General features: G+C 44.7%; 1 long non-coding RNA gene across 1 annotated transcript in view; it reads left to right on the top strand.

Annotated features, from left to right (window-relative positions):
• LOC149869533 (uncharacterized) overlaps window positions 1-23,769 on the top strand; it is a 44,870-nt gene that overhangs the window by 4,037 nt on the left and 17,064 nt on the right. The window contains exon 2 of the long non-coding RNA XR_016441489.1: window positions 4,327-4,743. This is a non-coding gene — a long non-coding RNA (uncharacterized LOC149869533). The remainder of the gene's footprint in view (window positions 1-4,326; window positions 4,744-23,769) is intronic.

Raw genomic sequence — 23,769 nt, 5'->3', positions numbered from 1 at the left:
ATAAGTTTATCAGGGGTGACCACCAGGATCTGGGGGAACGTCTGTTCACCAGAGCGCCCCAAGGGATGACGAGGTCGAACAGTCACAAACTCCTGCAAGACCGTTTCAGGCTAGACATAAGGAAGAATTTCTTTATTGTCTGAGCCCCCAAGGGCTGGAACAGTCTGCCATCGGAGGTGGTTCAAGCACCTACATTGAACACCTTCAGGAGTAAATTGAATGCTTGTCTTGCTGGGATCCTATGACCCCAGCTGACTTCCTGCCCTTTGGGCAGGGGGCTAGACTCGATGATCTCCCGAGGTCCCTTCTAGCCCTGATGTCTATGAAAGCTATCTATGAAAGTCTATAGAATGGTAGCCCCTGCTGAGGCCACAAAGCCTGCCAGCTGTCAAGGAGATAGGTGCAGGGGCTTCTGGGTTCTGGGGCCCTGCACCTCTAGCTGCTGACAGGCAAAACTCATGTCATGGATACTTGTGGGATTGTGTCTGTCTTAGGGCAGAGGGGAGTGAAAACTGCAGGCCTGCTAGGCCCTGCTGCAGCCACAAAGCCTGCTGGCTGTTAAGGAGATAGGTGCAGGGGGAGTCTGGATTCTGGGGGCAGGCAAAACTCATGACATGGGTGCTTGTGCAACTGACTATGTCAGTTTTGCCTGTCAGCAGCTAGAGGTACAGGGTGCCTAAATGAATTTCCTTGTTAAAATGTAGGTGTTTATAGAGGGGATTTGTGGATTGCTTACTTGGACTTAAGTAATTAATTGTTGCTGTAAGGCTATGGACAAATGTACATTTGTAGTCATTTTAAAGGGGAAGGGGGAGTTGCTGCTTGGGAGTGTACAGCAACTGTTATGCTGTAAATGTTGTGTGCATGAGCCTACAGCTATAAACTTGAGCTAAATTGCCCTAGCATTGACCCTGAGTGAAGTAGGATTAAAGCTGAAGAGGTTTTGGTACCTAATATCACTATAGACCAGACTATACAAATATAACAGTTGCATCTTAAAATGATACAGTTACCTTAAGTTGCACAATAGGTGCCTGAATCATTTAGGTCGGTGGTGTCCAAGCCATCCATCCCCCTGGCCCTTATGTTTGGCACAGGGTCAGTCTGCAGGCTGGATCTGAAGAGCAGGGCTGCATCATCCCCACTGTTTTGAATCTGGCAGCAGTAGCGTTAATTGCTGTAACTTTTATAGCTTTCAGCTTCCACTTCTCCTACCACCAAATTTCCATTACAGAATAGAGAACTGAAATCAGATCTTAAGCATCATAGGTTATTGTTCCAGTGTTTTGGGCTCTTGTTTTTCTCAGTCAATCTGTTGGAGAAGCCATTAAAAAGTGTGTGGTAGGCAGATGAAATTTGCATGAAAATTTTGTTTTAGGGAAAAGTTGGGACCTATGCAGATATCTGTGTATTATATTTAAATTTTTGCATAACAGTAATCCTAATAAGTCCCAAGCAATGTCAGGTCTCCAGCACAGATGTAGCAAGCTACTTCAGCACCTGGGGCAGGGAGTACGGGGGAATTATGCTGACCAATGGAGAACCAGGGAGGGGGAGTAGTGTTTTGTCTGCCGCAGTTCTACACTTTCAGGTGGCAGCTATTACACCTGGGGCTGGTGAATCTGAGGAACAGGTTCTCCAGGGGCTACCCCGGTGCCCCATTTCCCCATACACTACTGTGTGCAGGACTGCACCTACCATGGCAAAGACTCCTAGGGGGAGGGGAGCACCCTTTTGTTCACCTCATCCCCAAGACATGCTACTATGTTAAGACCTGTACTTGCCATAGCAAAGAAGCCCAGAAATATCTAAATCAGTGCCTGGGGTTGGTGCCCCATTTGCCCCCCCCCCCCACCTACTCCCCATTCTGCTACTGGTCCCCAGTATACTGCAGATTGTACAATACTATACTGAGCGATGACCTGAAATGTTAACTATTTAAAAGTAAGGTGTTTTACTTTCATCTAGCAGATGAATAAGAGCATGTGCAACAGGGGACCCCTTCACCCTCTCACTTGGAGCAGCTTGCAAGGAATGATTCTATTTTTATTTTAGCTGGATGGTATTTTAAGACCAATAGAAAACATTTTTCTAAAATCACTAAGCATTTTCCTTCAGCATTTGCTACAGATTGTGAGGCTACAGAACATCAATGGTAACAACTCTTTGAAAATAATTAGCATCACAGGTCAAACAGAGAGGAATGAAAAAAGTAAACAGGGATTTTGTTAAAGTTCTTTCCATACTTCCTTACGTTCCCATGAGCAGTGGTGATGAAACCAAATTAAATCTTATTACTCATTCCATTTCCATGGTCTAAAATTCAGCAACTTCTCAAGCACTCCTTGGATTGTCTCTAAGGCACCTGGGATTCCAAGGTAACTCCCCATCCATGTACTAGCCAGGAGTACATGGCTAGTACTCCTGTTTATCTTTCAAGAGTAGATGTATGCAGTCCAGCACAGCCAAACTTTAATTTTTAATAGCAAGGTCAGGTTTTAATGATCTATTTGAACCTTATTCTATCTTATAAAATTGTAAAATTAATAAAACTTTCTGAAATCAACAGAATCTAAAAGATACCATGTGAGCCTAAAAGTATTTACTTTGTAGCAGATTAATCAATGAACTCTAGCATTTGCATAAGTAATTATGCAAAAACTAAATATATTTTTACACTTCTTCTTTGTAGGATTTAAAAGTGGCTTACAACTCCTGCAGACTGTATCCTATATAAGCAATCTTTTTCTGTCTTTTCCTTTTTGTATGATTACAAAACTGACTGCTATTGAAATGTACGTAAATTTGTAACACATCGGGTCAGTTAAAAATAAAGAAAAAAGATTAGCAGAAACCAAATTGAATGAATTAGGTAAGTAGAGACAAAAAACACTAATATTTCATAATCCTTCTAAAGGCTTTTTTCCTTTGTGTAAGATTACAGATATTTTTGCTGCATGTAACAATGTGCTTTCAAGAGTCCTTAAAGACTGACACTTGAATCTTCACATCTTTTGGGAAAAGGATTATTGATTTAAAAACATAGGATGTAGTCAGCTTTTTAGACTAGTTCAAAAAGAGATTAGAAAGTGAAACTACACATATATAGATTCAACGTCTTTCAGTTTCAAACTTGTTCCCACTGAAATTTAAAGTTTTTGGAGCTCTGCACCTCTGCTGATTCCCCCTCTCCCCCCACCCCCAATGGAAATGTAAACTTAAATGAGCTAGTATATATATAAGCCAAATAAAGATGAGGCTGGGTTTTTCTATAATTTCTGTATTGCATAAATGGAAATGGGCAAGTACCCAGGCATAGTTACTTGTGACATCAACTAAACTCTTGACACTATATTATATACCACTTCACCCCCAATACACAGACTCCTGAGCAATTGGAAATCAATATTATCCCAGAAAGCAGTTTTATATCTGGTAGATACATGGAAACTGGCAAATTCTACAGCCCATGTTGATAGTTTTGTTTTGTTTACAACCCCTGCTTCTACCTATTTTTGAATAGTTTACTACTAATATTTCATAACATAGTCTAATTGAACAATCTTTATATGAGGCTATATACATGTTAATGGATTAACACTGTCCCTGACGGGCCTTTGTGAGTCTCTACTAGGAGTCTGGCTCTCCGTGTCGGTGAGCACCCCCTTTAGTGGAGTTTTAGTGAACACTTTTAGACTAAATTTTCCACTGGTTCCTCGATATATATTCAGTGAAGCTAAAAACAGTAACTCTCTCTGCCTCTCTCAGTATACTGGGCGTGGGTGTTACCGTGGTTATTCATCTTCCCGAGTCGCCAACCCCGCTCTCGCCTGCCACAACTTGCTGTTACACTAGTGGGGTGGGGTTAGTTCATGGGTGTCTTGGTGGCCCAGGTCTGCCTCGTCGGTTACACACGGGGCTCCTGTCACCCCTACACCCTGGCCTCACGCCACCTGTGGCCTCCACTTCCCCGTGCCTGCTCAGTGATGGTCCTGCAGGCTTCTATAGCGACCTTCGTCTTTACAGTTTACCCAAAACCCTAGGGTTACTCCTGCCCTGACGTCGTGCCCTTTGCACCAGCCTGTATTGGTGCCTTAGCCCTACTACAATAGATACTTCACCACCGACCCTTCACCCTGCACCATGAGCTATGTGCCTCCTTAATGGGGTTCTACTGTACCGACTACCCCACTGACCCACCACTAGCACCCTATGACCGTGCCCGGGAGTAACGCCTCCTGGATATTTAATGCTGCCCCTCTTATCCTTCAATCGGCGTCCTATATTCTTGGTGGCAATCCCGCCCTGATCTCTCTCTCCCACCAGGTGATCCTTTGGCCTCTCGCCCCTCTTCAGCGATTCCCACACCCACCGCCTCGGCACTTACTTCGAGGTGCTCTGAATCCTCCTGGATGGTCTCAATCTTCCTTTGCTCACCCGATCCGGCACACCGAGCCCTATTCGACGGTGATCCAGTTGTCGCTCCTTCTCTCCGGGCTGCCTTTCTCTCCGGCACGCTGGTTCTTTGTCGTCCGTCCTGCGGGACTCGTATCCGGAACGGCTCAGACAGCCATTTGTTCCCCTCGCTACCCGCCACCTCCAGAGCGGCAGCCGCCATTTTTAAATCCGCCGGCCGGCATCTGACGTCATTGTCAGCTGCCGGCCGCAGCTGTACATAGACACGGCTAACGAGCCGCGTGGGCTCTCCCTCCGTTGCAGTGTCTCTCTTGTCCTGCTCTCCAGGTAAGTTTTCCCGGCTTCCTCGGGCCCTGGGACAAACACCTATACTGCTTCTTCACTGTTTGTATGTGACACTGGTCTCAAGAATGCTCCGCCTGCCTGTTCCCAGTCTGCATGCAACAGACCTGGAAATGAAGCAAGGCTAAGGGGTGGTCCCACAATCACTTTTTAATTAGCGCTCTGACATGCTTGAGAGGGGCAGCTTCATCAAAGCAGTCTCACCACCTCTTTGCTGGCTTTACAACATGCAAGTAAGTGTGGGTGGGCATGCTCAAGAGCAGGACTCTCTAGGAATGCTAGAGATGTGGCATAGGTATACCTGCTCTCAATCTCTTTTTCAGCAGGTTGAGGCTCCTAGGCAAGTATGGCTCCTCTTAGATGCCACTTTGTGGGTTTTGTCAATGACAAACTGAAAAACCTTTCTAGAGACAAGTCGTCTAACAATCCCATCAATCATACTTTTGGGGAAAACAGTAGAAGGAGAGGGAGATTGTCGCGGGGCACTCCCGCGCCCCGCTCCTAAGGAGATGCCCAGGAAGAGGAGAGGCCTGGAGCAACACAGATGGGGGTTGCTGGGGCAACCAGGCCGGTCATGTGGCCAGGAGGGGGCAGGGCCAGGCCCTTATAAACAGCTAGGCCAAAGCCTAGGGAGCAGTTCCCTTCTGGCTGCCGCAGAAGCAGGAGCTCTGTGGCTGAGCTGAGCGGCCAGAGTCGGGGGTTGCAGCCTTACCCCTAACAGGCTGCAATGATGCAGGGAACAAGATCGCCCTGATGAGAGGTAGGACGGAGCATTGGCTTTACGAGCAGGTAGGCTCTTCGTTGATTTTGTTACAGCTGTTCGGGCTTGGCTTTAAGTTACAGTTTACACCGGAGGACCGGGTGAGGCTGTAGGGGAGCGAGGAGGCCTCAGCGGGGCTCCCCAGCAGCTTGGGGGGGCTCCGGGTGCCCAGTAGGGGCACGGTGCCAGGGGGGCACAACGGTGGTGCCGGAGAGGGCGCAGTGCGGTGAGCACGGTGCACTTTGCCCAGTGGGGCAAAAGACCCAAGAGAGGGTCAAGGGGGCCAGGCACGGCTAAGGCCACCTGAGCCCCAAGCGGGGGCCAGGCACGGCTAAGGCCACCTGAGCCCCAGGCCCGGAGAGGGCGCAGAGCGCGGAGAGCGCGGGACAGGCCCCAGAGAGGGCAAGGCCCGGAGAGGGCGCAGTGCGGTGAGCACGGTGCGCTTTGCCCAGTGGGGCAAAAGACCCAAGACAGGGTCAAGGGGGCCAGGCACGGCTACGGCCACCTGAGCCCCAAGCGCGTGAGGCGTGTAGCGCCAAGAGAGCGCGATACAGGCCCCAGAGACGGCGAGGCCCCAGAGAGGGGGTAGCGCCAAGAGAGCGCGATACAGGCCCCAGAGAGGGCGAGGCCCCAGAGAGGGGGTAGCGCCAAGAAAGCGCGACACAGGCCCCAGAGAGAGGGCGAGGCCCGGAGAGGGCGGAGCGCCGAGAGCGCGGTACAGGCCCCAGAGAGAGGGCGAGGCCCAGAGAGAGGGCGGAGCGCCGAGAGCGCGATACAGGCCCCGGAGAGGGCGAGGCCCCAGAGAGAGGGCGAGGCCCAGAGAGGGCGAGGCCCGCAGAGGGCGTGGCGCGGAGAGCGCGGTACACAGGCCCCAGAGAGGGCGAGGCCCGCAGAGGGCGCGGCGCGGTGAGCGCGATACAGGCCCCGGAGAGGGCGAGGCCCCAGAGAGGGGGTAGCGCCAAGAGAGCGCGATACAGGCCCCAGAGAGAGGGCGAGGCCCCGAAAGAGGGCGAGGCCCGGAGAGGGCGGAGCGCCGAGAGCGCGGTACAGGCCCCAGAGAGAGGGCGAGGCCCGGAGAGGGCGCAGAACAGGAAGGGGACCAGACAACGTCCCCCGGGACAGCTGCGAGGCTTGGGGCGTGCTAAGGGGGAGGCTTGGAGGCACGCATTTGCCCATAAGGCTGGGGGAGAGGACCCCACTTTGGAGCGGTAGTGATACCATTGCGGCGCCATTAGGTGCGAGTAGGCAGCCTCCCATACTGAACCAATAAGATCTAAGACGTGGCGGGCGAGTAGAGGGTGTCAGACCACCCTAATTGGCACGGCGAGGGGGCGCTCGCGAGCTCACGGCCGCTCGCGGGGCCATCCGTGACAGAGATCTTTAACAAACTCCTGAACAAAGAGGCTTTATAATTATTTTTCCCTTTCATCGGAGTGCTATACTAAAGAAAGTATCCCTGTCAAACTAAACATCACAGTGCAAATGAGATTGAAATTAGACATACTCCATACATGGAAAGCAGAATTTACTGTATCATTTTTGACAAGTGTATTGGACATGAAGGGAAAGAATGGGCAAACTCCCAGCATAGAGGCTGAAACAAAATCCAATGGAAGTAAAAATGGAAGTAAATGGAACTAAAACAATATGCCCAAGGAAAAGCCCATCATACTGAAGGACATTAAGTACTAATTCTGTTACTTTTGTTGAAAATTATTGAAAGCATACAGGAGCAATATTAATAGCTAGGGACCTACCTAACTGACAGCAAGAAAAGCAATTTTTGCAGCTTGATCACAGTCTGAAGAGCCAATTTCACAGTCATTTTGTGGCAGCCACCCCCCTTGACACTGATTGGGGGAGAGAGGCCCTAGGGGGAGGAGAGAACAGGGGGCAGCTGCCATTCTTGAATGCTGGCTTCCCTTTGTGTGGCCCTGCCAGCTGGCACCTTCCCCTCCCAGGTGGTCTACAAGTCTGGTCCAGAGCAGCAGCAAGGACTGCTGGCTCTCACTGGGAATCCAGCATTTTATTTTTATAAAGTTTTTTTTTTTTGGTTGATTTCCTGGCAAATAGTGGCCAATGCTATTTTTGTGGTGATTGTGGAGATCACAATTTTTCAAAGTTTCTGTGAAAATCATGAAACCACAATTTAAGTAGGTCCCTACTGATAATATTCCTTAATGGAGATTTACTGCCATGTGACTTGGGAAGACAGACAAAGAGTTGGAGGTCCTGTTGTGAGGACATAGATCTGCCTGTGATGAAAATGAACATTGTAAATTGTCAGGGAATATGATACATTTTCCAGTGGAGTTTTAGTGAACACTTTTAGACTAAATTTTCCACCGGTTCCTTGATATATATTCAGTGAAGCTAAAAACAGTAACTCTCTCTGCCTCTCTCAGTATAAGAGATAACTATATTTAATATCTTCCCAAGTCAGGAAAGATCCCAGATAGCAAAATAAATTATGGGTGATTTTACCAATGCATTATGACATAAAGTTTCTTGCTAAAGCCCTTTTATGTTGGTTGGAAACAGATGTTACTTAAATCACATATCTAAATCAGGTTGAATCCATGAAACAGCCTTGGGAAGCTCATTGATACTGTATACTTTCAATTGTATATCTCTTGAAGGCACCTTTGGTATCGTTATTGATAAAAACTGTAGTAAGAGGAATCCTTAGGTTATGTTTTCATGGTCCTTGTGTGTATGGGGCCGTATGTATTACACGGCCAGTCGGGTGTGTAGCCCCGCCCCTCAACTCACCTGCCACGACTTTGATGTTCATAGAATCATAGAATCATAGAAGTAGGGTCAGAAGGGACCTTGTAGATCTTCAAGCCCGACCCCCTGCCTGCGCGGGAGAAAAAGACTGGACTCAAATGAGTCCAGCCAGGTAGTCATCAAGCCTCTTCTTAAAGATCCCCAGGGTAGGAGCCAGCACCACTTCCCTAGGAAGTTGGTTCCAGCTCCTAGCCGCCCTAACTGTGAAGTAGTTCTTGCAGATGTCTAATCTAAATCTACTCTCTAATAACTTGTGTCCATTGTTCCTTGTCATGCCAAGGGGCGCTAGGGGAAACAGCATCTCCCCTAAACCCTTCTGGTCCCCCCTAGTGAGTTTATAGACAGTCACCAGGTCCCCCCTCAGCCTTCTCTTGTGAAGGCTGAACAGGTTTAGGTCCCGCAGTCTTTCAATGTAGGGTCTGCCCTGTAGTCCCCGGATCATGTTGGTGGCCCTCCTCTGGACCCTTTCAATGTTGTCTCCTGAAATGGGGCGCACAGAACTGGACACAGTACTCCAGCTGTGGCCTGACCAGTGTCACATAGAGGGGGTGGATCACCTCCCTGGCTCTACTTGAGATGTACCTGTGGATGCACAACAAGGTGCGGTTAGCCCTGCCAACCGTGACCTTGCATTGTCAGTCCATGTTCATCTTGGAGTCAATAATGACTCCAAGATCCCTTTCTGCCTCCTTGTTAAGCTATCAAAAGAGGGGGTTCAGTGGAGATCTTCCTGGGAGGGCATTCCAACAAACAGCAGTACTCAAGATTGCCTGGCACAACGTTCCACGGGGCTCTGCCTCCCCTACACCCCGTCCACTCGCCAACTGGATGGGTGTCTGTACAATGGTGATTTTGGCCCTGCGGGGTAGCCTGTAGCTTGCTTCAAGTGGGGTCCTACGTCTGAGTGTACTCAGATGACTTTCATCCCTGTGGCTTCGAAGCACAGCCTGCCTTTCTCTAATCTCTTTGATTTTCCCCTTTTGGTTTTTTTTTTCTTCAAAAGAAATATTCTCCCGAGGAGGAGAGGGCTGTGGAGCTGCCTCCTTTACCCTAGCCTCCTCCAGCAGGCTCAAATGTCTCCTCTGCCCTGCTGCCTACAGGGAACTTAAATGCTTCTTTTAGTGTGCCTTCAGCAGAGAGCTGGAGGGCTTCCTCTGCTCTGCCTCTTACAGGGGGCTCAAAGGTTTCACTTGCATTGCCTGCAGGTGCCACGCAGGCTGTGCCACTCCTCTCCTACTCCAGAGCCTCAGCACATCTAGTGTGCTGACATGTTTGCCAATCCAAAGAGGCTAATACACCTATTATTAAATCTCAATGATCTTCATCCACAAGATCTAAGATCAATTAGAATAAGTTTGAATTAGAGCTAAGTAAATACCCACTCTGGGTCTTAATAAATCAGTGCAATTTCCAATGGTAGCTGATGGGATTAAAATATCTAGGAATGCCCAAATATTTCAAATAAAAGTTTAAAATCTGATTGCCATACAAATTACTAATGGAGCTGGATAAATAGAAAAATCAAATCTCCATCATTCATATGACCTGTCAAATATGGGCCAATCTGGCATGTCAATAGAAATTCAAGCCTCTCTTGGTAGAGGCCTCAATCTTTTGAAATCCCATGATAAAAATGTGAAGAAAAACAATAAGGTGCAAAAACTAGATGAAGGTAGCCTACTGTATACCCAATTGATAATGAAGACTGGATCACCTGGTTTACTTTTCTGCAGCCACAGTACAACCTGTGATGTACTATGGCTTAACACAATATTTGTATCTATCACTTACATCTGAAGTTGGTCTGGTAGCATGTGTAATATATCTGAAGCACTAGACTGCCTCAGCTTTTATACAGAACTATGTTCTTTCCCCAGGCTGGCAGTTATGCCATATAAGTTCTCAATGACCCACCAAGTAGTTAATATTGATATTCTTTTTTCCTCTCTGTGCAGTTTAATGACTAAGTATCACTCATGTGTTGTAATCTAACTCTCCCTTGTGCTCAGTCTTGCGTTTCAGTGTCTAGGTAGGAAGGATGCAAAAAATGGAAAAAAGAACCTGCAATAAATACCTTCCACTTTTCACATACATAATGGAATATAAAACCAAAAGATATTAAAGAAGTGATATTAGGCCTCTAATTACATCTAATTCACTCCATAAATCTCTTTAGTCACCCCAAAACCTTTACAAAATTAAAGTAATGCCCGGGTGGAAATATGGGGTGTATGACCTTGCACCCAAGTTTTTGTTGTGCCTCATTGTTTCAAGCTTCTGCCCTGGTGCTAAACATCACTCAGCAGTGTGAGGTAAATGGAGGTTCTCACCATACCCAAGAGAATAGCTACATTGTGCTGTGAGATATCAAGATTTGCTTCATAGCCTAAGCCTGATAAAACACATTGGCAGACTTGGCTTCCAAGGAAATTATCATATGTAATACATGACAGACCTCTGAAAATGTTGACTCCATTTGGGACTATTTCCTAAGGCTGGTTGACTAAAGACCTCTACAGAATGCCGGGATGAAAGGCAGGACATAAATCTACATTATCCTTTCCTGTCTCTTATCATCATGTTGAAATCATAGGTGTATAATCATGGGTTATTTTGGCTTTTTTAGAGACTCAAAACTTTACCTAAATCAATAGGATTTCACAAAAAGCTGTTTCATTTAAATAATATTTCTTGATGGAAAATTATTTTGATTGAAGTTTTCTGATCAACTCTTAATTGTAAAAAAATATTTTTGAATATGAAATGTTAGTGTTGCAAAAATAACATGTAAGGTAGCAGAACTTGCTTTCCTGGATACAATGAAATGTTATATTGTTATTTGAGGCTGTCTGATTTTAAGAGATCTAGTTTCCAATTCAAATTAATATATAACTGTCCATTTGTTGGACCTAGTTATGAGACAGACAATAAAGATTTGAATTATACAGTTTGTCATGGAAAAACTAAAATAATGCTAATTTAATGAGCTGCTATTTTATTAAAATTCCTGATGTTCTACATATTCTTATAATTAAAATAATACAAAATAATTTAATATTAAACTATTAATTACAGATTCCCTTTGCACTATGCAAGAAAAACAACGCAACCCATTCTTTCAAAGTACTCTGAATAACTTTTGGGTTTCCACCAATATTATTTTTTGGCAGCAAAATGAAATATAAGTCATTTGTAAGCATATGTGACAGCCTGTTGGTTGGGGAGGTTCAGTATAAGATCAGTTCTTCCAGTAGGCAAGAATACACTTGCCCAGTGATTTCAGTATTCCAGAGTAGATCATATTTCTGTTTCATATCCTGAGGATTATATCTCATTGTAATTCTTAGGAAATGAAAGGATTATTAATTCACTATTTTGTGAAGGAATAAGAAATAGCTTCCTTCTGGAAGGATAGAAAAAAATAAATGTATTATTTCAGAGAATTAAAATACTAGCCCCAGTTCTTTAACTCTTATTCAGTCTTTATGGGACAATGATAATGTTGCCTGGCTACACAGGAATACAGGTTTTGGACCTTAGTCTGTAATTGTAATTTATGCTTCTGGCAGTTTGGATGATTCAATAAGAGAGCTTATTTTCCAAATGCAGCAGGGCAGAAAGAGAAAAGAGAGGGTCACACATTTTGTAGCTTTCATAAATGAAACTAACTTTACATGCCACATCCCTTCTACCTAACAGGTAGCCAACAGGCTACCTATCATCCTCTCAGTTCCCTTCATTTCTAGAACTTCCTGATACTACTCTTGTCTGCCTTCTCATAGGGATACTTCACATTCCATGCTGCTATTATGTCAGAGTCTGGCATGTCCCTATTCTCTACTACAGGCTTGGCTCCTTGGCTGGACCATATCTTCCATGATACACTATGGTAAATGGAGTCACATGACTGCAATACAATGTAGAAGATGTAGTCTCACCTACAGAAAGGAATAGGGGTACAAGGCATCTGTACTATAACTACAACCATGTGGCAATGTGGCACTATAGGTAGATGAATTTTAATTTTGATCTTAAATGAAATGACATATTGCAACTTGGACAAACACAGGAAGGTCAAGTTTTTTAATATAAGAACGTTTAAACATTTTATTTGACTCACAAATGTCAAAATGAAACATTTCAATGTTTTCAAATTTCTCAGAAATTTTGTTCCGCTATGTACATATTTCAACTTTTCATCCTAATTTGAGACAAAATTAGTGTCAGACTATTACCATGTTAAAAATATTACTATGGAAATCCTGATTTATTTCTGTCAGCTGTAGAAGGAAGAAAGGAAATTTTAGGCTAGATAGCAAAAAAGAGGTTCTTAAAGAGTCTAGTCATCTTGGAATAGACTTCCAAGTGACAGTCAAGACACTGTAACACTAGCTACTAAATAAATAAGTTAGATCAGGCATTTAAGAGAATTGTAAAAAGAACTGTTTGTTTTCCAAAGCGGAGTTAGCTTAAATTTTCTTTTTTCATCCTATCATCTGGATGTACCCCTAGACAATAGCTTTCCATATGCAGGTGCATACATATACTACATAGGTGTCCATCCAGAACTGAAAGTTACATGTTATATCAGAGGTAGGTAACCTACAGCCTGTGGACTGGATCCGGCCTGCTGTGGCTTTGGAGGTGTTTGGCATTAGGAGCTCTACCTGTAATATGCCACAGTCTGGCACCTGGGGCATCAGTGGAGGGGGATGGGGGCAGCTATCCCTGCACTGTTTCACAGCTGAAGTAGCAGAGATGGTTGGGTCCCAATGCCTGCCTATTCCAGCACCAACAGGGTAATTCTGGCCCCTTGCTGGAAAACGTTGCCAACACCTCTGTGTTATACTTCTTAATGTTGGTGACCTTAAGAGAGTGAACTAAGTTACCTTGCTGATGTTACCTAGCAATTTCAGACTGTGGAGCTATGTTGAAGAAAAGTTGTGGCTTTACTTTCTAGAAAAGGGCCAGAGCAGGAAGACTCCTCATTCAAGTATGTTATTTCTGCAGAGTTATTCCCATAGTCTGGATGCCTTATCTCTTGCTTACTCATTCACAGTCGGAAGTTCTATGCAAAGTAAGGAAGGGAATTAAAAAAGGATTATCTCAGGCAGATAGCATTTTTGTTTTACTGTAGCCAGTGAGGCTTGGGGTGGTCACAGAATCATAAATAGTTAGAAGGGACCTCAAGAGGTCATCTAGTCCAACTTCCTGCTCAAAGTAGGACCATCCCCAACTAGATCATCCCAGCCAAAGCTTTGCCTAGTCAGGTTTTGAAAACCTCCAAGATGGAGCTTCCACCACCTCTCTGGGTAACCTGTTCTTACTGCCCTCCTAGTGAGAAAATTCTTCCTGATACCTAGCCTAAACTTCCTTTTGCTACAACTTGAGACTGTTGCTCCTTGTTCTGTCATCTGCCACCACTGAGAACAGTCTAGCTCCATCCCCTTTCAAACCCCACTTCAAGTAGTTGAAAGCTGCTATTAAGTCCCTTCTCAGTCCTCTTCTCGAGACTAAATAAACCCACTTCCCTCAGTCTTTCCTCAGTCATGTTCCCCAGCCTCCTCACTATTTTGTTGCCCTCCTCTGGACTCTCTCCGAATTGTCCACATCCTTTCTGTAGTTGAGTGCCCAAAACTGAACACAGTACTCCACATGTGGCCTAACCAGGGCTGATTAGAGGGGAATAATCACTTCCCAGGACCTACTGGCAACATACTTACCAATGCAGCCCAGTATGCTGTTAGCCTTCTTAGCAACAAGGGAACAATGCTGGCTCATATTCAGCTTATTATTCATTGTAACCCCCAGGAGGGTATGGATTTATGAGAGGAATTAGTGGTCCATGAGACGCATATTTTTCTCTGTACTTTCCCATACGGATATCACAATATGTCATATCTCTATATCATGGCCACGTTGTAGCATGTAGGCCGTGATACTTTAACGATGGATCAGACTGACTGCCATGGCCAGGAAGGAATCTTACTTATGCCATGGTCAGATTGGTATGAACTGTGGGGATTTTTGCTTTCCTCTGTAGCAGGGGCCATGGGACCTCTTGAGCATATATGGACAACATTTCATTGCAGCAGGATGTCAGCTTCTGTGGTTCCCCTGCTTTACCTGTGGCAGACTAGGGTGTTAGGTCTGTGTTGCATCAGGATTGACAGTAGTCTTTTGGAGAGTTTAAAACATGATTTGTATAGAATGGTTTGGAGAAGAATGATCCTGCATTGGGCAGGAGGGGGTTGGACTAGATGACCTCTAGCCCTGCTTCCCTATGAGTCTGTGATTCATGACTAGGAACTTTGGCATCCAGGGCAGATATGGCAGACAGATGAGGGGAACGGAGGGAAGGGGGAGGAAGAATACCAGAGTCTTAAGGCACATGGGCTGTCTTAAGGCCCCTGGGTAAACACCTCCAGGCCTGGTTCCTCATTCCACCACCCCTAGTTACACTGATCCCTGTCTGGTTTTGATTCCTGCATTTTAGTGCATACTCTTAAAGCAAGGACTTTATGCTTCAATGAAATCCTAAGGACCAGATTCTGATTCATTGTCAGGCTATAAAAACATTTGAACTACGACCGGCAGGATGGCATGTTTTGTGGGAAAGACAGGGTGCCATGTGGAAATATAGAGTGTTGTGTGAAAAATACCTGTATGCTGTATGGTAGTTCCCTGTGAGCAAGTTGTGTGAAAACCTTGAGGGCGGTGTGCAGAGTGAGTATATAAGGAATCTTCTCCACAGAGTCAGTGTGTGCCTGGGAGGTGGTGGAGAGCATCTGAGTGTGTCTGAGACAGTTTGGAGCACTTGGGAGAAGGGCTCGAGTGGGTTTGATGGGAGAGAGTTTGTTTAGAGAGAGTTTGCTGTTAGAGAGAAAGTTCAGTTAATAAGGAAGAGCCCTATTCCATCCACCTGTGGTAGTCCATGCTGAGGTCCCATTTTCTTCATCTGGATGCTACTGAGCCAATCCTAGAACTTTCCTCTTGCCCCTAATACTATTAGGTTGTAGCACCAAAGGTAAATATTACCCCTTCCTTTCCTCTTTCTGTTATATGTCTGTGTGTCTTGTTTGTACATTTTGTACATAATAGTGTAAGTAGTAGGAATAGTAAGTTATTTCTAAGGATTGAGCAATAGATTCTGTAGTTATTGTTTGGTGTTGTATTCTGAAATAAACCGTTCTGATTCATTGGGATTTTATCATTGTGTATGTGGATTGTCTACTGCTTTGGGACCTGGCATCCAGGTGATAGATACTGGAGCTCAGCTCAGCTCCTCAGTTCTCCCACCCATCGTTTTATTAGGTGGCCAGCATTTGACTGAACTAGACAAGCAGGATTTCTGGCCCCAACAATGTTACCTTGGTGGAAATCTGGAGTTTGGGATTTTTTTTCAAATGGGAAAAATTGTTTCAGGCATTTTTTTTTTTAATAAAAGCAAAAGGTTTTCTAGGAAGAACTGTTCTTCCTCTCCCAGCCTAAGTGGTCAGGTTACTCTGCTTAATTCAGAATGTAGATTTAAATCCAGATCTCCTAGTTTACAGATAATTGGCATACTTACTGGCCTATGAGGGAGTAGTAGCAGCTTGTCATCATTTTGGGACTGGTTCAAGTCTCCCAAATTTCTAGTTTGAATGAAATTATATTGAATTCAGCCCAAATTCATGAATACTGTTAGATCAACAGAAACCGTATTTCTGTGTGAGTAAACTATTTGCTGAAAAAAATCTTTACAGTTTTCCACTAATTTCCACTGATGATAATAATTCTTTTCTGATTGACAATACAATTACATTCTGTTTTATTTCATGTAGAAATGGATTTCTTATCATGATCTGAAAATGAGTACTGGCAAGGTCAGGAGCCCAATTTCTTTAGAGTCTTACATTCTTCTTTTTTTTTTTTTTTTTAAGAAATGGCCCTATTCCAATGACTTCTGGCAGTTGGAGAAACCTGAATGTTAATGTGACAGGTCAATATAATGTTTCTATCAAACTGTTGCCTTCAAATAATACTGTAACTTGTTTTTTAAGTATGTATATATCTCTACAACTGCCTAGAGATCAAGGGCAAGCCAAGCTTGTGATAATTTCTGATACCTCCTCATTAGGTTACTGCAATTGTCATCAAAGATGACAATCTTTCAGTTGAAAGGGTCTATCCTTAGGAAAAAAGTGCCAAGCTGGAGGAAATTGTTTTTTTCCAGGTTGAAATGAGACTGCCAGGCTAACTACCTGCTGAGAGTTCTGAAGAAGATTAATTGCTCACATGACCAAGGGTGCATGAACTTTATTTAAGGTTTGTTTCAGATGTAGCCTTGATCTTTTCAAACAGTCAACCATAGTGAAAGAACATGGGGGTGGGGGGAGGGGAGAGTGGAGGCTATCTGCTTGTCTCCCAGACTGACTGAGGATTTACATGGATAAAAACAGACTGTAGGGGGAAAAATATATAGGCTTTTCTTGCATTTCCTAATCATCCATATCACTTCTGTATGCACTGAGAGTTACTGTGGTGTCATGGAGTGGGGCCTAGGTGTGGCCGTGATCCCACTAGCGCCCCCTGCCGTGCCAATTAGGCGATCTAGCACCCTCTTACTCACCCGCCACGTCTTGTTGGTATATGGTTCTAGAAGGGAGGCTGCCTCTTGTCACCCTGGACACCGTGCTATGCTTACACTGTCTCCCGTTCCGTATGGAGTGACCTGGTGCACCCCAGCCTTATGGGCTATGCGTGCCTCCAACCTCCCCTTTAGCACGCCCCAAGCCTCGCAGCTCTTCCGGATGTTATCAGGGCCTTCTCTTCTCTGTGCCCTGCCCGGCGCCCCTGGGCTTGTCACGCAACCGGCGCCCCTTCTCTGGCGCCCCTGGGCTTGTCACGCAGCTGGCGCCCCTCTATCCGTTCGCCCTCTCAGGCTTTTGACAGTACTCTTCCCAGTTGGGCTCTGGCGGCCTGAGCCTTATCTGGCCCTTTTGACCCTTCAGGATCCCCACCACTGTGGAGCCCCTCTGGGACCCTTTCCAGTCCAAACCCCTACTGGGGTTTCTATCAATAATATGTGCCCACTCCTGGGGCTTCTTTCAGTACACATGCCCGCTCCTGGGGCTTCTCTCGTACAGACTGCATCCTATCAGGCCAGTCTCTTTGTGCTTAAGCACTCCTAGCCCTCACTAGGCTTCTCAATAAGCTTATTCCCCTTTTGGGGCTTCTCAAGTCCTTCTCACGGTTGGGGCTCAGGTGGCTGTAGCCATGTCTGGCCCCCTAGACCACCGTCAGGGTCTTTCACTCTACTTGGGCTTCTCCGCTTATCACCCCACAGGGCGGGGCTCAACACCCCTCAACACCGCACCACACCGGCGCAAACAGCTATGCCTACCCGGCACCGCTCACAGGTGTACCAGGAACCCCCAGATTACTGGGGAGCTCCCGTGAGGCCTCCTTGCACCCCTACAGCCTCACCCGGTCCTCCGGTATGTAGCAATAACAAACAAGAAATGTAAAGCCGTGAGCCAACTGGCTATAACCGAAAATAAGCCTCCTGGCTAGAACTTAAGTGCCGTGCCCTTATGGCTACTATGTCCCACCTTTAAGCTTCCCAATCAGGGTTCTCTCCCCCTTTCCATGATGCAGCCGCCTGGGTGATCAGGCTGCACTGCTCGCCTCTGCTCTGCTTGGCTCTACTGCAGAGCTCTTGCATCTCCGGTTGTCAGCAGGGAACTGCTAGTTAGGCTTCGGTCTGGGCTGTTTATAAAGGCCCGGCCCTGCCCCCTTCTGGTCACCTGACCAGCACAGTTGCTCCAGCAACCATCACCTGAGCTGCCCTTGTGATAGGCAGCTGCCCTTATTCCTGCCTAGGAACAGGGCACCTCAGTGCCCCTGTGACATATGGTTATAGAAACTGCTATGGAAAGCCTGTGTTTGTTAGTTTAGCTGTCATGGGTAAGTACCTTTTAAATCAGAGTGCCCATGAAGATGGAAGTCTGGCAGCAGAATAAATAAATGACTGGGGAGCAGGGGACCAACCCAGAAAAACATTTTTTACTGACAATCTGCAAGCTTCTTACTGACAGATAGACTTTTTTAATGACACAAGTTTTTACTGATATGTTTTACATAATGTAAATGTAACTTTTCTGCCAGGCCCTTCCCTGCTGTTAAGCCCCAGTTAGAAGGACTGGGTTCAACTTTAGGCTTTAACGACAACCTTAGTGAAAAAGTAAAAAAAAAAAAATTGGTTGTCAGTAAAAAGTTTTCAGTAAGAAAAAAAAAAGTTTTTCTGTTGGCAATTGTGCTTGACTGCAACAATGATTTTACAAGTCTGATGCCTCTCCCCGCTTCCACCCACCTGGGATTCCCTACTCTCCTCTATACTGATGCCCCTGACTATACTTGGCATCGTGCTGCCCCACTCCAGGCTCTCCCCACAGCCTTACTCCCACTGGCCTGCTCCCTCACTAAAGAAGCCTACCTATGACCAAGCAGTGTTACAGACAGTCTCCGATACAGCAACAATAGCACACAGCTGAGTGAGCGGTCCCTGCAGGGTGCTGAACTCCCACTCAGACACCAAGTGGCACTACTGTGCTCTGTCTGTTGGTGCTTCAATCAAGCTGAAGCTACTTAGTACTTATACTTTTTTTTAGAGACTTTACTGACAGCGATTTTTAGTCTCGCTTGTTACTGCCAGACAGTAAATTTATTGGCAGTTGGCAACTCTGCTGGGGAGGCTTGAGAGTCTAAGCACTCGTTTCAAGGTAACTAAAAGGACTGCGGAGTCTTGCAAAGATCTACACGGTGAAGTCCCGGTGTTGTAAATAGTATCTCCTCTCAAACAATTTGGAAACATCTGGGATCTGAAGTATGGGTCTAGTTTCAGGCCCATCAGATTAATAGGAGGACTTAGCAAAAATAATGGAGCCTCAGGGTCCTATGAGAGAGAATGCCTGTAGTCTGTGCAAACTTCAAAGGTTTAAAGTACATGGGTATTGAGTGCAAAGATCTCCTCACTGCCATCTGAGTGTCCAGTAGAGCAGACTAACAAAGTCCATGACAGCTGTGTACTTGGACTTCTTGAAGACATTTAACTTAGTACCAGAGAAAATCTTGATTAAAAAAATCTTCCATTCTATCAGTTGAACAAGGCATACATTAAATGAATTAAAATGTGACTGACTAGTCTCCAAATGCATTTGCTGATAGGGAGATATGAATGAGTAAGGAGATCACAAGGGCTCTCCAAGAAACTGGTTTTGGTCCAGCATTATTCAGTATTTTGATCAATAGCTAGGCTGATATAAAATCTGTGCTGGTTAAGTTTGCAGATGACAAAGGGTAGATGGAGGGCGGATTGTTCTTACAAAGTGGTAGAAATTAAATGGTTGCATTCCAACAAAATGTGGACTAATACAATAAAATGCATGGCAATATACTTAGTAAAAAAAGATGCAATATAGGCTATGTGCTCCAAGTAGCCTGGAGACTGGCTTGAGAAGTATTGGCTTAGGGACTCAGTGGTCACTGTAGATTACAACCTTGACAGTAGCTTTCAGTGCAATCCTGTGACTAAACAAGTTAATGCATTTCTTGGATGCACAAATGTAGAAATGTGAAGTAGGGAGGTGAGGCCACTATTAAAACATCACGTCCATTTCTGATATGTGCACTTCCAGGAGAACAACAAAAGTGATCCATGGGATGAAAAAAGATGTAGGTGTGCTGCTGAAATTGTTCAATAGGCAGACAAGGTTCTTTGGCTGAATCTGATATCTTTTATTAGACCAAACTTAGATAGTTGGGAAGAAAAATTTTGGCAAGCTTTCCGGTTTGAAAACCCTTCATCAGGCTGAGGATGTCTCTGCAGTTGGTATGTGCTCTTCCTGGATGGAATGAATAGTGAAGAAGCCAGAAGCTGGTCTGGTATGCATGTGAAACAGGCAGTCAGTGAAGATGTCAATTGAGGAGTCAGTGGATGAGAGACAGGCTGGGTGAGGGGGAAGAGAAGGGAGATGAATGTAGCAGTTGAATAGTGGAGAGGTACCTGGGGAGTCAGATGTCAGGCAGGTTATAATATGTCATAAATCCAATGTCTATATTTAGTCCATGATTTTTAGTGTCTAGGAGGCTGGTGAAGTGGAGTTCATAGGCTCATCTCTGAGAAGTGTTTTGTAAGTTTCCCTTGAGGATCAGAACTGAGATATTGGAGAGGGAATGGTTTTCTTGTGAGAAATGTGTCCCCACTGGTAATTGGATAGTCTTGTCTTTGACAGATTTCCAGTGTGCATTCATTCTGGTACACAGTTGTTGTTTGGTCTCTCTACATATTTTCCATCAGGGCATTTAGTTCATTCGGTGAGATATATTACATTTCTGGAGGTGCAACTATAAGATGAAGGAATGCCTATGGCTCTGTTGTGGGGTGTAGTAATTGTGGGGGTGGTAGAGATGTATTGGCAGGTTTTGCATTTCTTGTCTGGATCCATCCGGTGTGTTCTGGGCCTGAGGTAGTTTGCTTCTGGTCATGAGGTCAGTGAGGTTTGGTGCTTGTTTGAGGGCTAGGATAGTTAGTTCTGGGAAGATCCCTTTAAGAATAGGGTCTCTTTATAGAATGGGTTGCAACTGTTTGAGGATTTTCCGTGTGGGTTTGAGGGAGGGGCAATATGTCATAGCCAGCACTGTGCAATTCATGGGGGGTTTTCTTTTGTACTGCAGCAATTTTTCACATGGTATCTGGGTGGCTCTTTCAAATGTGCAGTTTCTCTCTGGAGGAGTGTCCTTGTTGGGTGAAAGCTGTTTTAAGACTGGTGAGGTGGCAATTCTGGGTGTTCTCCTCAGTGCACATTCGGTGATATCTGAGGGCTTGACTGTATCGCAGCTTTCTTGGTGTGTTTAGGGTGATTGCTGGTTCTGTGCAGATATGTATGTTGGTCTGTGGGTTTCATCTGTAACATGGTCTGTATTTTACCATTCTGGTTAGTGATCATCGTATCTAAAAAGGAGATGTTGGTGGTGGAATATTCAAGGAGATAGTCAGAAGGAGGGATGATGATTGTTGAATTTCTGATGGAACTCAATCAGAGATTGCAGGTTTTCAGTCCAAATGATGAAGATTTCATCAGTATATCCCAAGTATAGCAAGGGTTTGATGGTGCAGTCCTTGAGGAATTCTTCTTCCAGGTGGGTCATAAAGATGTTGGCATACTGTGGTGTCATTTTTGTGCCCATAGCTGTGCCCATGATTTGGAGGAAGTGTTGATTATTAAAAGTGAAATTGTTGTGTGTGAGGATGAAGTGTATAAAGTCAGTAATGTCTTTGGGTCTGTACTCTGAGTCATAATGTTAGTCTTGTAGATATGTAAGGCAGGCTTAGATTCCATCCTAGTGTGGGATGCTGGTATATAAGCTGGTACCTTCCATGGTGGCTAGGAGGATGTTGCTGGGAAGGAGGTCTATGTTTTTAAGTTTCCATAGGAAGTCTGTAGTGTCTTGGACAAAATTTGCTTTTTGGGTGAAAAGCAGTTTTAGGGTTGATTCGACAAAACCTGGTATTTCCTCAGGGTCCCATGGTTGGATGTGACGGGTCTACCAGGGTTCCCTTGTTTCTGGATTTTAAGGAGCATGTAAAAAGTCCCTGGGTTGGGTAGTGGGGGGAATCAAGCTCTGTAGTTTCTCTTTTGTTCTGATGGAAATGATTTGATGGTATTTTTGAGTTTCATGATGAAAAGGGGAGTAAAGTCTTCTTGTAGTTCTTTGTAGGTGGTACCAGAGAATTGTCTGTTGTCTTCCATTATGTAACTTTCACGGTTGAAGTCGTTCAATGCATTCAGCTTTATCAAAGAGAAAGTTGAGAAACTATCTGATTACTGGCTTTAGGTACATGGAGATGCTATCTGAAAGTGAAGGGCTCTTGCAGACAAAAGCATAATGAGATCCAATGGTTGGAAGTTGAAGTTAGATAAAATTCACCTTATAAATATGTTTCTGTTTTCTAGCAGTGGAGGACTCACCATTACTTGAGAGATGTCTTCCATACAGTCACAGAATCAAAATAATTTAGCCTACACTGAGCTCTCTGCTGCCATAGGTAGACTATCCCTACTCAGACTCGCTACTTTAAAACTTGCTCTGGCACCTCTAGGCTATACTGCACTGTAGATGTATACTTGGGGTCATTTTTTAAGACATGCTTTAATCCAGCTTCTGGGAAAAATTCTGCAGACTATATGTAAAAATGAGGACAGATTTAAAAATCACAAAGATCCCTACTGGCCTCCAAGTCTGAGTCTGCATCAATTACCCTTGGGGATGGTTCTCAACCCTACAGTGAACTGAATCCAACTCATAGAGGTGAACACCTGAATCTCTGAGGAAGTTCTGATTAGGCTCCTAATGTTGTGGCTTGGATTGCTTTAAACTTTTTACTCACATAGTTAGGTCTATCTCAGATTTATCTCTATTACCCTGCTGTCAGTGCCCATTGATTTCACACATTCCAGCTTGATGGACCATTTAATTAACATTAATCTGTTTTGAATATGCAGCCTGCATAGGTGATCAAGATGCATGCAGTGTAGTAACTAGCTGCTTGTTAAGCACTATCTTTATACAATTAACCCTAGATCTCCTATAGCTTATTAACAGATAAGATCATCTTATACATTTTCTGCAGTAAGGTAGGTGCTTCTTTGTACAAAGTAAAGCCTATGAGTGTGATTTCTTAAAACAGAAGCAAACTTCTAATGCCAAAGCACTACCGGATGGTGTAGCTAGTTGTTGGGAAAAGCAAGTGATTCAAAAGTCTATTGTGATTTGGCTATTTAGGATTTGGAGGTAATATATATATGAATTAGGTGTCATTGCCAAAGCACTCAAATGCAACTGCAATTTGTTAATTGACCACTTAGTTAGCAATCTCCAGAAAAAGGACAAGGAATGAATTGTCTATGAAGGCTGAGCCAACAAAAAGATCATTCTCAAGTGGCCCTATCATTTTCATAGCTGAGATAGAGCAGTATGGGGGAATTTGCACCACCTATTCCTATGCCTTTGCTCTTCCAAGAGGATTTCTCTCTTTGGCAAGCTAGTGAGTAGTGAGTCTACAAAAGGTAGACTTTTTCTTCCTTTTTCTTTTTAAATTAAGTGTTGAAAAGCATAGGAAAAAAATCATTCTGAAAAGGAGCTATGTGTCAGTGCACTGGGAACATTGGCACACATCAGGTGATCAGCAGGGTTCAAGATGAAAATGCTTCCAAAGAGGGCATAAATGAATGGACTGATGACAAAATATATATCTTATCCTAAAATCAAGACTAGGAGAGGAAATAGAGATTGCTCTCTGTTATTCAAAGACACATACTTGTCTGAAGAATACAGCACCAGGAAGGGCAAAGATTTACCTACTTCTGAATGTAACTATCAAAATAGAAGAATCTACTCTCTATTATGATTTCTTCTTT

This window comes from Crocodylus siamensis, chromosome 3, assembly GCF_052110815.1.
Source record: "Crocodylus siamensis isolate JL-2025a chromosome 3, ASM5211081v1, whole genome shotgun sequence".
Lineage (NCBI taxonomy): Eukaryota > Metazoa > Chordata > Crocodylia > Crocodylidae > Crocodylus > Crocodylus siamensis.
This window is presented reverse-complemented; position numbering and strand designations above follow the sequence as displayed.